General features: G+C 45.0%; 1 protein-coding gene across 8 annotated transcripts in view; it reads right to left on the reverse strand.

Annotated features, from left to right (window-relative positions):
* The window catches only part of AUTS2 (activator of transcription and developmental regulator AUTS2), a 1,132,674-nt gene that overhangs the window by 912,916 nt on the left and 207,554 nt on the right, over positions 1–12,204 (reverse strand). The gene's annotated exons all lie outside the window — the stretch shown is intronic.

Genomic DNA, 12,204 nt, shown 5'->3' on the forward strand with positions numbered 1-12,204 from the left:
GAGAGAGGGAATAAGAGCCAAATGTGATCCCAAGAGCAAATCTACACAGCAATTAGGCACTCGCAGCTCACTGGGGTCAGCTGATTCAGGCTTCTGGGGCTTAGGCTGAAAACTTGCTGCGTAAACACACAGGCTCAGGCTGCAGCCCGAGTTCTGGGTCTCTGAGGGGAGAGGACCCCAGAACTGAACATCTACACAGCCGTTTTAACGCCGCAAGCCCAAAACGGCTGACCCTGGCCAGCTGTGAGTGTTTAGTTGCTCTATCAACATACCCTAAGCAATCTGAGTTTGGTGCTCAGGCAGATACAATATTCTTCATCATCTGTCCTAATCACTTGTGCAGTATTGTAAGGCAATCCTAAAAAAAATACATCTTCTCTCCACCATGTGGCAGAAATCCTCTCTCTCTCTCTCCTCTCCTACTTTGCCATATAGATCCTTTCCTCAGTCTCTCTCTCATTGCACCTTTCAATTAAACAATCTCCAAGACCCAGTGAGTTGTGGTCAGACCCATTTTACAGATGGATTAACTGAGGCAATAGATGAAGTGGTTTGCTGAAGATTACACAGGAAGTCAATGTCATAGCTGTGAACAGAGTCGTTAAGTGTTGATTCTCAGACCCCCAATATAACAGGTAGGGCAACATTCATTTTTCTGTCTTAAAAGTGAGATTGTTTTCATTAAATATGCGTGTCTATTTTATCATTTGAACTCATTAATAAAATTCAAAAGTCAGCAACATTTCTGCACGTAAAACATGCTGAGACGCAAGGTGAGGGACGTAATGTATTTTACTGACCCAACTTCTGTTGGCAAATCATCCCGCAAGCGCCACGGACAGGCCCGCCCAATAGGAGTTGTGGAAGCAGTAAAAGTGGCAGTTAAAGTGGCAACTGATGCAGAAGGGCCAAAGCCCCAGGCTCTTTAAATTGCTGCTGGAATGACACACACCAGGCCTTGCCCCGTCCCTTCTGCCCAAGTGGTCCAGTGAAGCTGTCGGCCCCTTTGGCCTTGGCCACAGCGCTCTTTTTCAGGTCACTCTGGAATTGTCTCATGCTCTTTGGAACTCAAAACCTCGTCTCTTCCACCCACCGAAGTTGGTCCAATAGGAGAAGTTATTTCACCCCCACTTGTCTCCCATATCCTGGGACCAACAGTACCACAGAACTATAAAAACACTCATGTATGTACACAATCCCACCCATTTACATACCAGCAGAGTCATCCCAGTGCCTCGTCGCTTGGCTAGACTGATTTTCATGGCAGATTCTCCCGTGACCAGTAGAGCATCTGTTGCTGGGATTTTCTAAGGATGGAGACAGGGACCCAAATGCCACAGAAATTCAGTGGGAGCTGAGCAATTGCTTCCCTAAGGCGCCTTTGAAAATCCCACCTTGTATTTTCTTTGTACATCTCTTGGGATGAAAGGTGTCCTATAAATGTCAGATACTACCTATTAATTATGTACATGATTCATAAAGAAAAAGAACAGAAATGTTTCTATCACAGGCTGTCTAGTACAGGAATGGGAACATAATCAGGTGCTAATTTCTAGCTCAAAAGGCCTTGCGTGGCAGAGGGCTTTCTGTCCTGTGCATTGATACAACCCAACAAGGTCCATCATTTATCAAGAGAGGTGCCAGCAGAAACAGAGCTAGGTTGGGGGAAGGAGGGGAGAAGTGTGCCTGAGGAAGCCACACGCTGTAATGTAGCAGTTCAGTGACATTCTGCATTCAAGAGCCTTAGTTCAAACACTGTCACGAAGCTCTGCATGACTAACAACCCCACCGGGTTGAAGACAGTGCAGGAAACAGACTCAGGAAGGCTTCTTCAGTGTGCTCTAACCCTCTTCCCCCCTCAATATACATAAAATGAGGCCTACTATACAATAAGCAAAATCTAAGCCCTGGAATGTCAAAAACCCCTTGGCTGTGTCTAGACTGGCAAGTTTTCCCGCAAAATCATCTGCTTTTGCGGAAAACTTGCCAGCTGTCTACACTGGCCGCTTGAATTTCCACAAAAGCACTGAGGATCTCACGCAAGATTGTCAGTGCTTTTGCAGAAATATTATGCTGCTCCCGTTCGGGCAAAAGTCTTTTTCCGAAAAACTTTTGCGCAAAAGGGCCAGTGTAGACAGCAGAGATTTGTTTTCCGCAAAAAAGTCCCGATCGCGAAAATGGCGATCGGGGCTTTTTTGCGGAAAAATCGCATCTAGATTGGCCACGGACGCTTTTCCGCAAAAAGTGCTTTTGCGGAAAAGCGTCCTGCCAATCTAGACACGCTTTTCCGAAAATGCTTTTAACGGAAAACTTTTCCGTTAAAAGCATTTCCGGAAAATCATGCCAGTGTAGACGTAGCCCTTGTGACTAGAAGTCATAGATTCACAGAAGCATAAAACACTAGAAATGGAAGGGCCCTCAAGAGGTCAAGTCCAGTGCCCTGCCTTCACAGCAGGACCAAGCACAATCTAGATCTTCCCTGACAGATGTCTATCCAACCTGCTCTTAAATATCTCCAGTGATAGAGATTCCACAACCTCCCTAGGCAATTTATTCCAATATTTAACCACTCTGACAAGAAGTTTTTCCTAATGTCCAACCTAAAACTCCCTTGCTGCAGTTTAAGTCCACTTCTTCTTATCCTATTATCAGAGGGCTAGGAGAACAACTTCCCCCCACCTCCCTGTGACACCCTTTTAGATACTTGAAAACTGCTCTCATGTCCCCTCTCAGTCTTCTCTTTTCTAAACTAAACAAGCCCAATTTCTTCAGCCTTGCCTCATAGCTCATGTTTGCTAGACCATTAATCATTTTTGTTGTTCTTCTCCTGGACTGTCTCCAATTTCTCCACATCTTTCCTGAAACGTGGTGCCCAGAACTGGACACAATACTCCAATTGAGGCCTAATCGATGCAGAGTAGAGCGGAAGAATGACTCCTCGTATCTTGCTGACAACACCCCTGTTAATTAAAGTGACATTTTTAGCAGCCTCTTTCCACACTGCACTTCCTCCTGCTTTACTCTGACTATTCAAAGAAATAATTATACCTTACACATACAAACACTGGTTTACTGAAGCCCTTCCACCCTTCCCCCAATAACCTCTAATTGGGAAAATGTACTATGTTGGCTAATCTAACTCCTGTGCTACTCTAAAAAGAAACTGTTTAAAAAGAGACGAGCTAAAGAAAGCACGAAAAATCCCAAATTGGCTCGCAGAACAGAGACCTCTGATCAAGAGACTTTCCCTTCAGCTTTTTATATTCAATGCAGCTTGCCACTCCAATCCCTCCCATTCACATATTCCTCCCACAATAATAAAACACAGTCAGCGCTAATAAATGGCTTCAGCCAGGAGGTGAAAAGCATTGAAAACCATTTTATTTCAAAAGGTTTGGAGTCATTTGGGTAGCACATGCTTCAATGTAAAGGTGAGGCCTTGAACTTCCCTATCGTGTGACGTCAGAGGCGGCCATTATGAAAATGCTAAAGGTTCCAATTATAAAAGACCATGAGCAACGACTGACCTTTGAGCACTTTTTGAGATCTATGGATGAAAAAATGCAATAGAAGAGCTAGAGATTACTACTGCCAGAGCTTGCTGGGCACAGTGGAAATTGAGTGTGCTTAGTTCCTGGCGCACAGCTTTGCTACTTCCAGTACTTTTGTACTGAGACAATGAAACAGGTTACGAGTGGGTGTGGTTGTTTTTAATCAATATAGCTATAATGGTATGATAACCAAGAGGAGAATGTATCATTGTAAAGGTGTTTATCTTGGTACAGCTCAGGAGCCTGAGGAACAAGCTGATGGCCTGAGGGGTGTGCTACCAAGACACTGTCGAAAGAATTCGAAGGCGCATTGCTGCCCCCTTGTTGCTTATCCACGTGGGCACTAATGACACTGCCAGGTCGGACCCTGAGCGCATTAGCAGTGACTACTGAGCGCTAGAAGCAAGGGTGAAGGGTCAGGGGTGCAGAGCGAATTCTCACCCACCCTCCCAGTGGAGTATAAGGGCTCAGGCAGCTACAGACACATACTGGCCATTCCAAATGCAGAGCTGTGCCGGCAGCATGATTGGAAGGGCTTCATCTTCCTCAATTCTGGGATGCTGTTCCAGGAAGAAGGTCTGCTAGGAAAAGATGGGCTCCACCTAACCAAGGAGAGGAAAAGTATCTTCACGCCCCTACTCAACAACCTAGTGAGGAGGGCTTTCAACTATGTTCAAAGGGGCTGGTAACAGATGTTCAGACACAGGCAACCTTAGCAGAGGGTCAGATGTTGGCATTGGTGGGGCATGGAAAATTGAAAGAGGGTCACAGAAGGAACAAGAGTAGAGTCAGTGGAGGCAATCTGCTCAACTTCTTTACACAAATGCAAGGAGCATGGAAAAGAAAAACTGAAAGTATCAGTGAATAAAGTAACTTATGACCTAATTGGTGACATCAGAGACTCAGTAGGAGAAGTCGAAAAACTGGAATATTACTACAGAGAGGCATAGGAGTCAACCAGTGGAACTCCTTGCCCAGAGGACGTGGTGAAGACTAGGATTTTAACAGGGTTCCAAAAGAGCTGGCTAGATTCATGGAGGTTAGGTCCATCAATGGCTATTAGCCAGGATGGGTAGGAATGGTGTCCCTAGCTGCTGTTTGTCTGGAAATGGGTGACATGAGGATTACCTGTTGTGATCCCTCCCTCTTGGGTATCTGGTAATGGCCACTGTTGGCAGACAGGACACTGGGCTAGATGGGCCTTTGTTCTGACCCAATATGGCCATTCTTACGTTCTTATAGCGTGTGCAGGAAGACACACAGGGTAAAGAGGTGTTGCATTATACATCAAGAATACATCCGAAGTCCAGAAGGAAGTGAGACAGACCAGCAGAAATTTCTGTGTGAACATAAGGGGAGGAAAAGAGGAATGATGTAAAAGTTAGGGTCTATTATTTGTCACCAAGGGTATGTCTACACTACAGCGCTAATTCGAACTAGTAAGTTCGAACTAGGCTTAGTCCTCGTACAATGAGGTTTACTTAGTTCGAACTAAGTGCTCCGCTAGTTTGAATTAAGTTCGAACTAGCGGAGCGCTAATGTAGCACCTATCAAAGTTAATTCGAACTAACATCCGTTAGTTCGAATTAACTTTGTAGTGTAGACATACCCCCAGTCAGTAAGGAGAGGCAGATGAGGTATTTCTAGGACAGAGCGAAATGTCCAACACACAAGACCTGATAGAAAAAGGGGACTTGAATCACCCAGGCATCTATTGGAACACAGTGTGGTGGCAAATCACAAAATGTCCATTCAATTAATGGAATGAATCGAGGACAACTTTTTGTTTCAGAAAGCAAGGGAAGCAGCCAAGGGGTCAGCCCCTGGAGACTCGATTCTGACCAGGGGAGAGGACATGACTGCCAATCTGAAGAGGGAATGCAACTTGGGTCCAAGTGATCGTGAAAAGGTGATTTCATGATGCTAAGAAAAAAGAAAGATGGTGTGAGAGCTGCAGATTAAGGACTGCTGACTTCAAAAAAGAAGCCTTCTCACGCAGAACTGGTAAGGTCTCATGGGAAGAAAATTTAAAGGACAAAATGAGTTTGGTTCTCTCAGAGACAATATTAAAGGTAACTTGCAAGCTATTCCAATGCAAAGGAAATATAGTAAGAGAAAATATAGCTCCAACAAGAGTTTTTTAATTATCTGAAAATAAATAAATAAACGATCTTACAAAAATTGAAATCAGAAAATTTGCTGCAGAAGAGTCCAAAAGGACAATATAAGCATATATGAACAGTCAGAATGGCTAAGGCAGAAAATGAATTATACATAGCAAGGAACATGATATATACACAAATAGATTTGGAGCCAGAAAAGAGGCAAAGGAAAATGTACTTAGCGGGGAAGGAGAGCTAGTAACTGACACCAAGAATGCAGAGTTGTTTAATATCTACATTGCACGTCTTCACCTAAAAAAAGTTCTTGGTGACCAGAAATTGCACACAACATTAACAACAAGGGGTAAGGAATGCAAGCCACAATAGGCACAGAACGAGCTAAAGAATATTTAGCTAAGATAGATGTACTCAAGGGGCTGGGCCAGATGAAAGCAAGTGTAAATGGGAACGGCTGGAGTGCCAAGCCGCATCCAATCTGAAAAGCATTTGCAAACTAAACAGGCAAAACCAAGGAGAGCCGGGATGGTTCCATGATTAGGGTACTAGTGTAGGCCATAGGAGACAGAGCCCCGCTCCATAGCCACCATCCAGTGCCTCACCCGCATGTCCATCTCCCCTCCATCTCAACTGGCACCAGCAGGGTTAACTCAGCCCTACACCTCCTCTCCCGTAGATGAAGACTGACAGCTTCATCAACTTCCGTGCTACTCCCCCGGATGCACGCTTTCATTTTAAATGAGAGCTGAAAAAAAACAACCGACTGAATTTCCTGTTCAACATTCCCTGCTGAGGCAAAGCTCCCAGGGAATAGCGCCTGAGGAAGGAGCCACTTGTTTCATAGTAGGAGCTTTACCTGAGAAAGCAATGCTGGGAAGGGTACTCCCAGCTTAAAATGTAAGCTGTTTATTTCAGAGTGTCTGTTTCTCAGATGATTTACTGTATTATGACAAAGTGATTCTCATACTTACAGACTACAGTCTGGAGGAGAGGCATTACACACAAGGCTGCTCCTTTGATGTAGCCTCAGAATTAAGAGCAGGTTTTTCCCTCACGACATGGGCAAGACAAACACTGGCAAGCACAGTCAGACTTCCTCAAAGGGCATTTCTTTCCATCAGGGTCACAATATATGGTGGTGGCGCCAAAGAACGCAAACTATCTACAATTCTATTACCAGGTTTGAGGATGAGGCGAAGAGGGAATCATAGATGAGGGATGGAAGAGACCTCAGGAGGTCCATCTTAATCTAACCCTCTGCCCAAAGCAGGATCAACCCCAATTAGCGTCAGACACAGAGGTTTCTGACTCAGGCCACGCAGCAGAAAGGAGGAACTGGAGAGGGAATGGTCCAGACTGTCCTCTACGCCCTCTAAGGGATGTGAAAGGGTAATCGGTTAATGGGCTACACGGTAAACATTACCCTTACTGGGTGATGCTTACTGGGTACCAGTTAATCAGTATCCGGGAGCAGTTCCCCATCCTCAGCCCACCGTGGGCAGAGGGCTGCTCCAGTCATGCAGTGGGGCCAGGAGCAGAAGCCAGCTCCCTCATGCAGGGGGTTGCTGGTTCCTGATGCTGGCAGCCCTGCATGGAGGATCTCGAGCGGGATCCTGCTTCATTTTAACTGGTTAACTGATTACCTGGGATTTTATATCCCTAAGATCCTCAGGCTATGTCTACACTCAGGGTTTCTGCGCAAAAACCCGCAGCGCGTCCACACCTCAAGCGTGCTTTTGCGCAAGTAAATGGGCAGTAAAACGGCAAAACAGAGGGCTTTTTGCGGTGCAGGTAAACCTCCTTCTACAAGGCATAACTCTTTTTTGCGCTACAGCTGTTGAGGTTTGGACGTGGTTTTGCGCAAGAAGTGTTTGCGCAAGAACTCTTCCACAAAAGAGTTCTTGTGCAAAAGCCCCGCAGTGTAGACATGGCCTCGGTGAAGAACAGGAGAGGAACATTGAGCATGTGCACGTAAGCAATACAGATAGGAACCCCAAGTCAGACTGGCCAATACCATTGTTCCTTCTAATGTTTTCTATCCATGGACAGAATAAATTTTGTTGTGTGCACCAAGGCATGTCTGGATGTGCACCGCTAGTTGAAACACATGCTGCTGGCTGTGGGTGTTTTGCCAATCAGCTGGGTGACACCTGAATCTCTCCTGGGTCGCTGGCCCAAGTGCTCAGCTTACAGGGAACACTGGCCAATATCCTGGGGGGGATTTAACCTCTCTCTGCAGCATGGGCCCTGGGTCTCCTGCAGGTTTAAACTGGTGTAAATGGGGAATTTTCTGTAATTTGAACAGTTAAACCATGATTTGAGGACTTTAAGGGTATGTCTAGACTCCATGGCTCCGTCAACGGAGCCATGTAACCTAGTTTACCCGACATAGTCAATGAAGTGGGGATTTCACGAGGCATAAGGGGGCGGTCGACAAAGGCTTCCCTTGTCGACCGATCCGCGTCTAGACTCCCGCACTGTGCTGAATCAGCTGATTGTCGGCACAGCGCAGTGGCCATTTTTATTTTAATGAAGTGGGGATTATTTAAATCCCCGCTTCATTGACTATGTTGGGTAAACTAGTTTCCATGGCTCCGTCAATGGAGCCATGTAGTCTAGACATATCCTAACTCAGCCGGGATGGAGGTCTGCTTCAGGAATGAGGGGTGAGGTTTTGCGGCCTGCAACGTGCAGATCAGACTGGATGGTCATGATGGTCTCTTTTGACCTTAAAGTCTCTGAGCATGTGTACTCTTATGTGCAATACAGAGGGACAGCACCAGTGTTCCCTGTAAGCTGTGTACTTGTATGTCCATTCGGGAGAGAGACAGCTGATTAGCAGTTAGGTATTTGTTTCTCCTGATGGTGCACATTCACACATGCCTTTGTGCAGATAAAATGTATTCCACACCTGGATGGAAAAAAATCCACACATGGATGGAAAAGGTTAGAGGGAACATCGGATAGCACTCAAAGAATGTACAGTTCTGAGTCACGGCTTCCTCTTGATGGGGGCGCATATGCAGATCAATAAAAAAGTTCTGAGTGCATAGACGGGTCTGCGGCTAGGTAGTCGATGCTGCTAGCAAGGAAGTTGACTCGTAAACAAGGGGACATTAATTTATGACAGTTTTATTCTTTGTCTGGGAGTCTGCAGACACTGCACAGATTGAACCAACAAGCCCCAGAGAGCACTGCAGTGGAGTGGTTAGAACAAGAGACTGGAAGCAAAGTCTACTGAGTGCTATTCACCGATTTAACGTGCAAGATCAACTGCTCACACAACATAGCAAAGAACTTATCAAAAGCACCTCAGTCATTTTGGATCACTGTGTCTCATTTAAAAAACCAAATGGGACTTGTGCTCCGAAGTCATTTAAGCACTTTCAAAAATCCCCATATACCTGGGATCTCTGTGTCATCTTCCTCATCTATAAAGTAGGTTGAGAGGCTTAACAGGCTCTAAAGCACTTTGAAAGCCTCAGAAGTAAGGCTCTATTTAAGTATCCGACGCACCAGTTCAATTCTCAATCTCCAAAGAGGCTGATTACAATGAGACCCAACCAAAACGCTTGGTTTTGAAGATGCTCAAACATTAGCCACGTTCAGCTCTCAACCAAACTTTTGCAGATGGCTTTGTCTATAAAATAAAAACCTAGCACCCCAGATCCAAACTTTGAGGAAAATGTGTCACTGGAACCAAACTTTGCAGTTTGAGCCTTTGCTGACCACAAGTCACTCATCCCCATAAAACTCAAGGTAATTTCTAAGCCCTTCGAAAGGATAAAGATTTGTAAAAAGGGACAGATTTCTCCATTGCTTGGTCACTCACTTAGGGTTGCCAGATGGTTGAAACAAAAATTTCCAACTCCCGCCCAAGAAAAAGCACTGGGAAAAAATTCTGTTGAAGGAAAAATAAGGGGGGAGACCAAAGCTGTTGAGCCATAAAAAAAAAGTCTCCAAGACTTAAGCTATATATATATATATATATATATATATATATATATATATATATAAAAATAAAACAGTATTAAAACAGCATGTTCCCTTTAAGAGTGAGTGCATGGATAGAAACAGGGGAGCGGTTGAGCACTAAGACCCAGGGGAGTAATTGCTTCCCTTTCGTCTTTTTGCTGGCAGCCATTTTGTGCCGGCAGCCTTGTGGAACCAGGTAAGCATGAGGGCTGGGGCCGGGAGTGTTGGGGGCCGGGAGAGGTTCAGGGTGGGGAGAGGCTGGGCTCTCAGTGTTTGTAGAGTTGCCAGGTGTCCGGCATTTTCACCTCCTGGCCGGGGAAAAAAAAAAATCAGAACATACCAGACATCTTAGGTGTCCCGTATTTTCTGAATTTTTTTTTACCGGACAGGAGGTGAAAATACCGGACTGTCCAGGTGAATACTGAACACCTGGCAACCCTACACTCACTTCCTTTGGTTTATTCAATTTAAATCCCTCATCTTCTAATGATGAAGTAGAAAAAGCAGCATTGCAGGTTTTATTAATGGCAGAACCTAAAATGTTGTGAAATGCATCAGGCCTCAACCTCACAGGAGCCTTTAAATAAATTTACAGAGACATTGGAGTCTACAAAACTGGGCTAAAAAACAGAATCCCCCATGAGACTTCTGCTATCTCTGCACCAGAAGCTATTCTTTATCGGATTTTGACACATCAGTTTCCCAGCTAGGGTACATCTTCACAGCAGAGTTATCGTGGAATAATGTCCATCATTTTGAAATAACATTATGCACTGTCTACACAAGAAACCCATTATTTCAAAATAAATTTGAAATAACGGGCTCCTTACTCCAGATTCCTGTAAACCTTGTTGTACGAGGATTAAGGAAGTCAGCGGAATAGCAATTTATTTCAAACTAAGTGCTGTGTGGACAGTACCAAATCTCGAAATAAACTATTTCGAAATAAAGCTAGGCAATTTGCGTAGCTCAAATTGCGTAGCTTATTTCGAGGTACATGCTACTGTATAGACCTACTCCTCGAGGCCTTACGTGCAGAGGCCCTGAAACAAAATACAAATTAAAAAGAAACAAAAGCCTCAACTTTCTCAAACCTCAAGACAGGCTCATGTTTATGTCTGAAGGTTTCAGTGGCAGGAGGAGGAAAGAAATCCAATTGTATCCGAGTTGTTCTCACTTGGTACATTTCACCAACAGTTACCTGCAGTGTTTCTCAAGCCAGTCCTGGTTAATTGTGCTCCTTCTGTATATACCCCCGAGCTAAGCTGACACAACAGTGTATAATTGGCAGCTCAGGAGACAGGGGAGATGAGCAGGGAATGCGAATTACCTCTCATACCAAAGAGAGGGAAGACCCTTGAAGACGGAGGTTAAAATCATTGGCAGGGTGCTTGCCCTGTGCCTGTCGACACTGTGGCAGGTTTACAGATAAAATGACAACTTAATTTTCCAGCACTGCCAGTCTGAATGCTCCTTAGTGCCAATATTCCCTTTTGGGGAACAGAAGGGCAAAACAAAAAAAGGGGGGGGGGGCGAGGGTGTACATAAATGTGCAGCAATGGCATTTAAACTGGAAGTGAAAATGAATCCCATATTCTCTCAACCCAGGAGCTCTGAGGAACTCACAATCCAACTGTTCATTTTTGTTGGTTCTCAAATGGAAAAGTAAATGGGATTTTCCCCTTTTTCTTTCAAATCAATGTGTATTGTAGAAGTAAGGTCAGGGCTGTCCTTAAAATGGGCCCCAGGCCACTGTGGCAGGAAGAGGGATGGATGGATATCTACAGCATTTCCTTTAGTTTCTTGCATGGCTTAGGGATGGGGGTTGAGGAAGGGCTGCTATGCACTGTTTGGCTACATTGCTTCAATAAACCTTTATATTGGGGGGGGGGAGGGAAAGGAGCATGTTTTTACTCTGGAGTATTGAGTGCAAATGAAAAATTGAACTGCACAGTCCACAGCTAGGGTTGCCAGGTGGTTTAACAAAAAATACCAAACACCCCTCTTCCCCCCCCCCCCCGCAAAAAAAAAACAAACACACACACACACACACACACACACACACCCACCCACCAGGAAAAATTCTGCTGAGGAAATAAAAGGGGAGAGACCAAAGTTATTGAGGGGGGAAAAAAAAGGAAAAAAGGACCCTGAGACTCCAAGAGTTTGAGGCTTTTTGACCCTAACAGGTGTCCAGCGGCATTTTGCCTCCCTGTGCTGGGTCAAACAGCTCCCCTGCGGAACCCCGGTAAGCACCCAGGATTGTCACCTCCTGGACGGGAAAAATAAATAAATCAGAAAATACCAGACATTTTAGGTTTCCGGAATTTTCTGCATTTTTTTTACTGGACAGGAGGCAAAAATACCGAACTGTCCGGTTCAATACTGGACACCTGGCAACCCTATCCACAGCATGACAGCCAAAGTATTACTGGGTACATCTGCACTGGGCGCTGGAGGTGTAAGTTTCAGCTTGGGTAGGCCTAAGTAAGCTAGCTTTGACTGAGCTTACATGCTTAAAACAGGATCATATCTGTGGCAGTATGAGCAGAGCACAC

The sequence above is a fragment of the Pelodiscus sinensis genome, chromosome 21 (genome assembly GCF_049634645.1).
Source record: "Pelodiscus sinensis isolate JC-2024 chromosome 21, ASM4963464v1, whole genome shotgun sequence".
Taxonomy (NCBI): Eukaryota; Metazoa; Chordata; order Testudines; family Trionychidae; genus Pelodiscus; species Pelodiscus sinensis.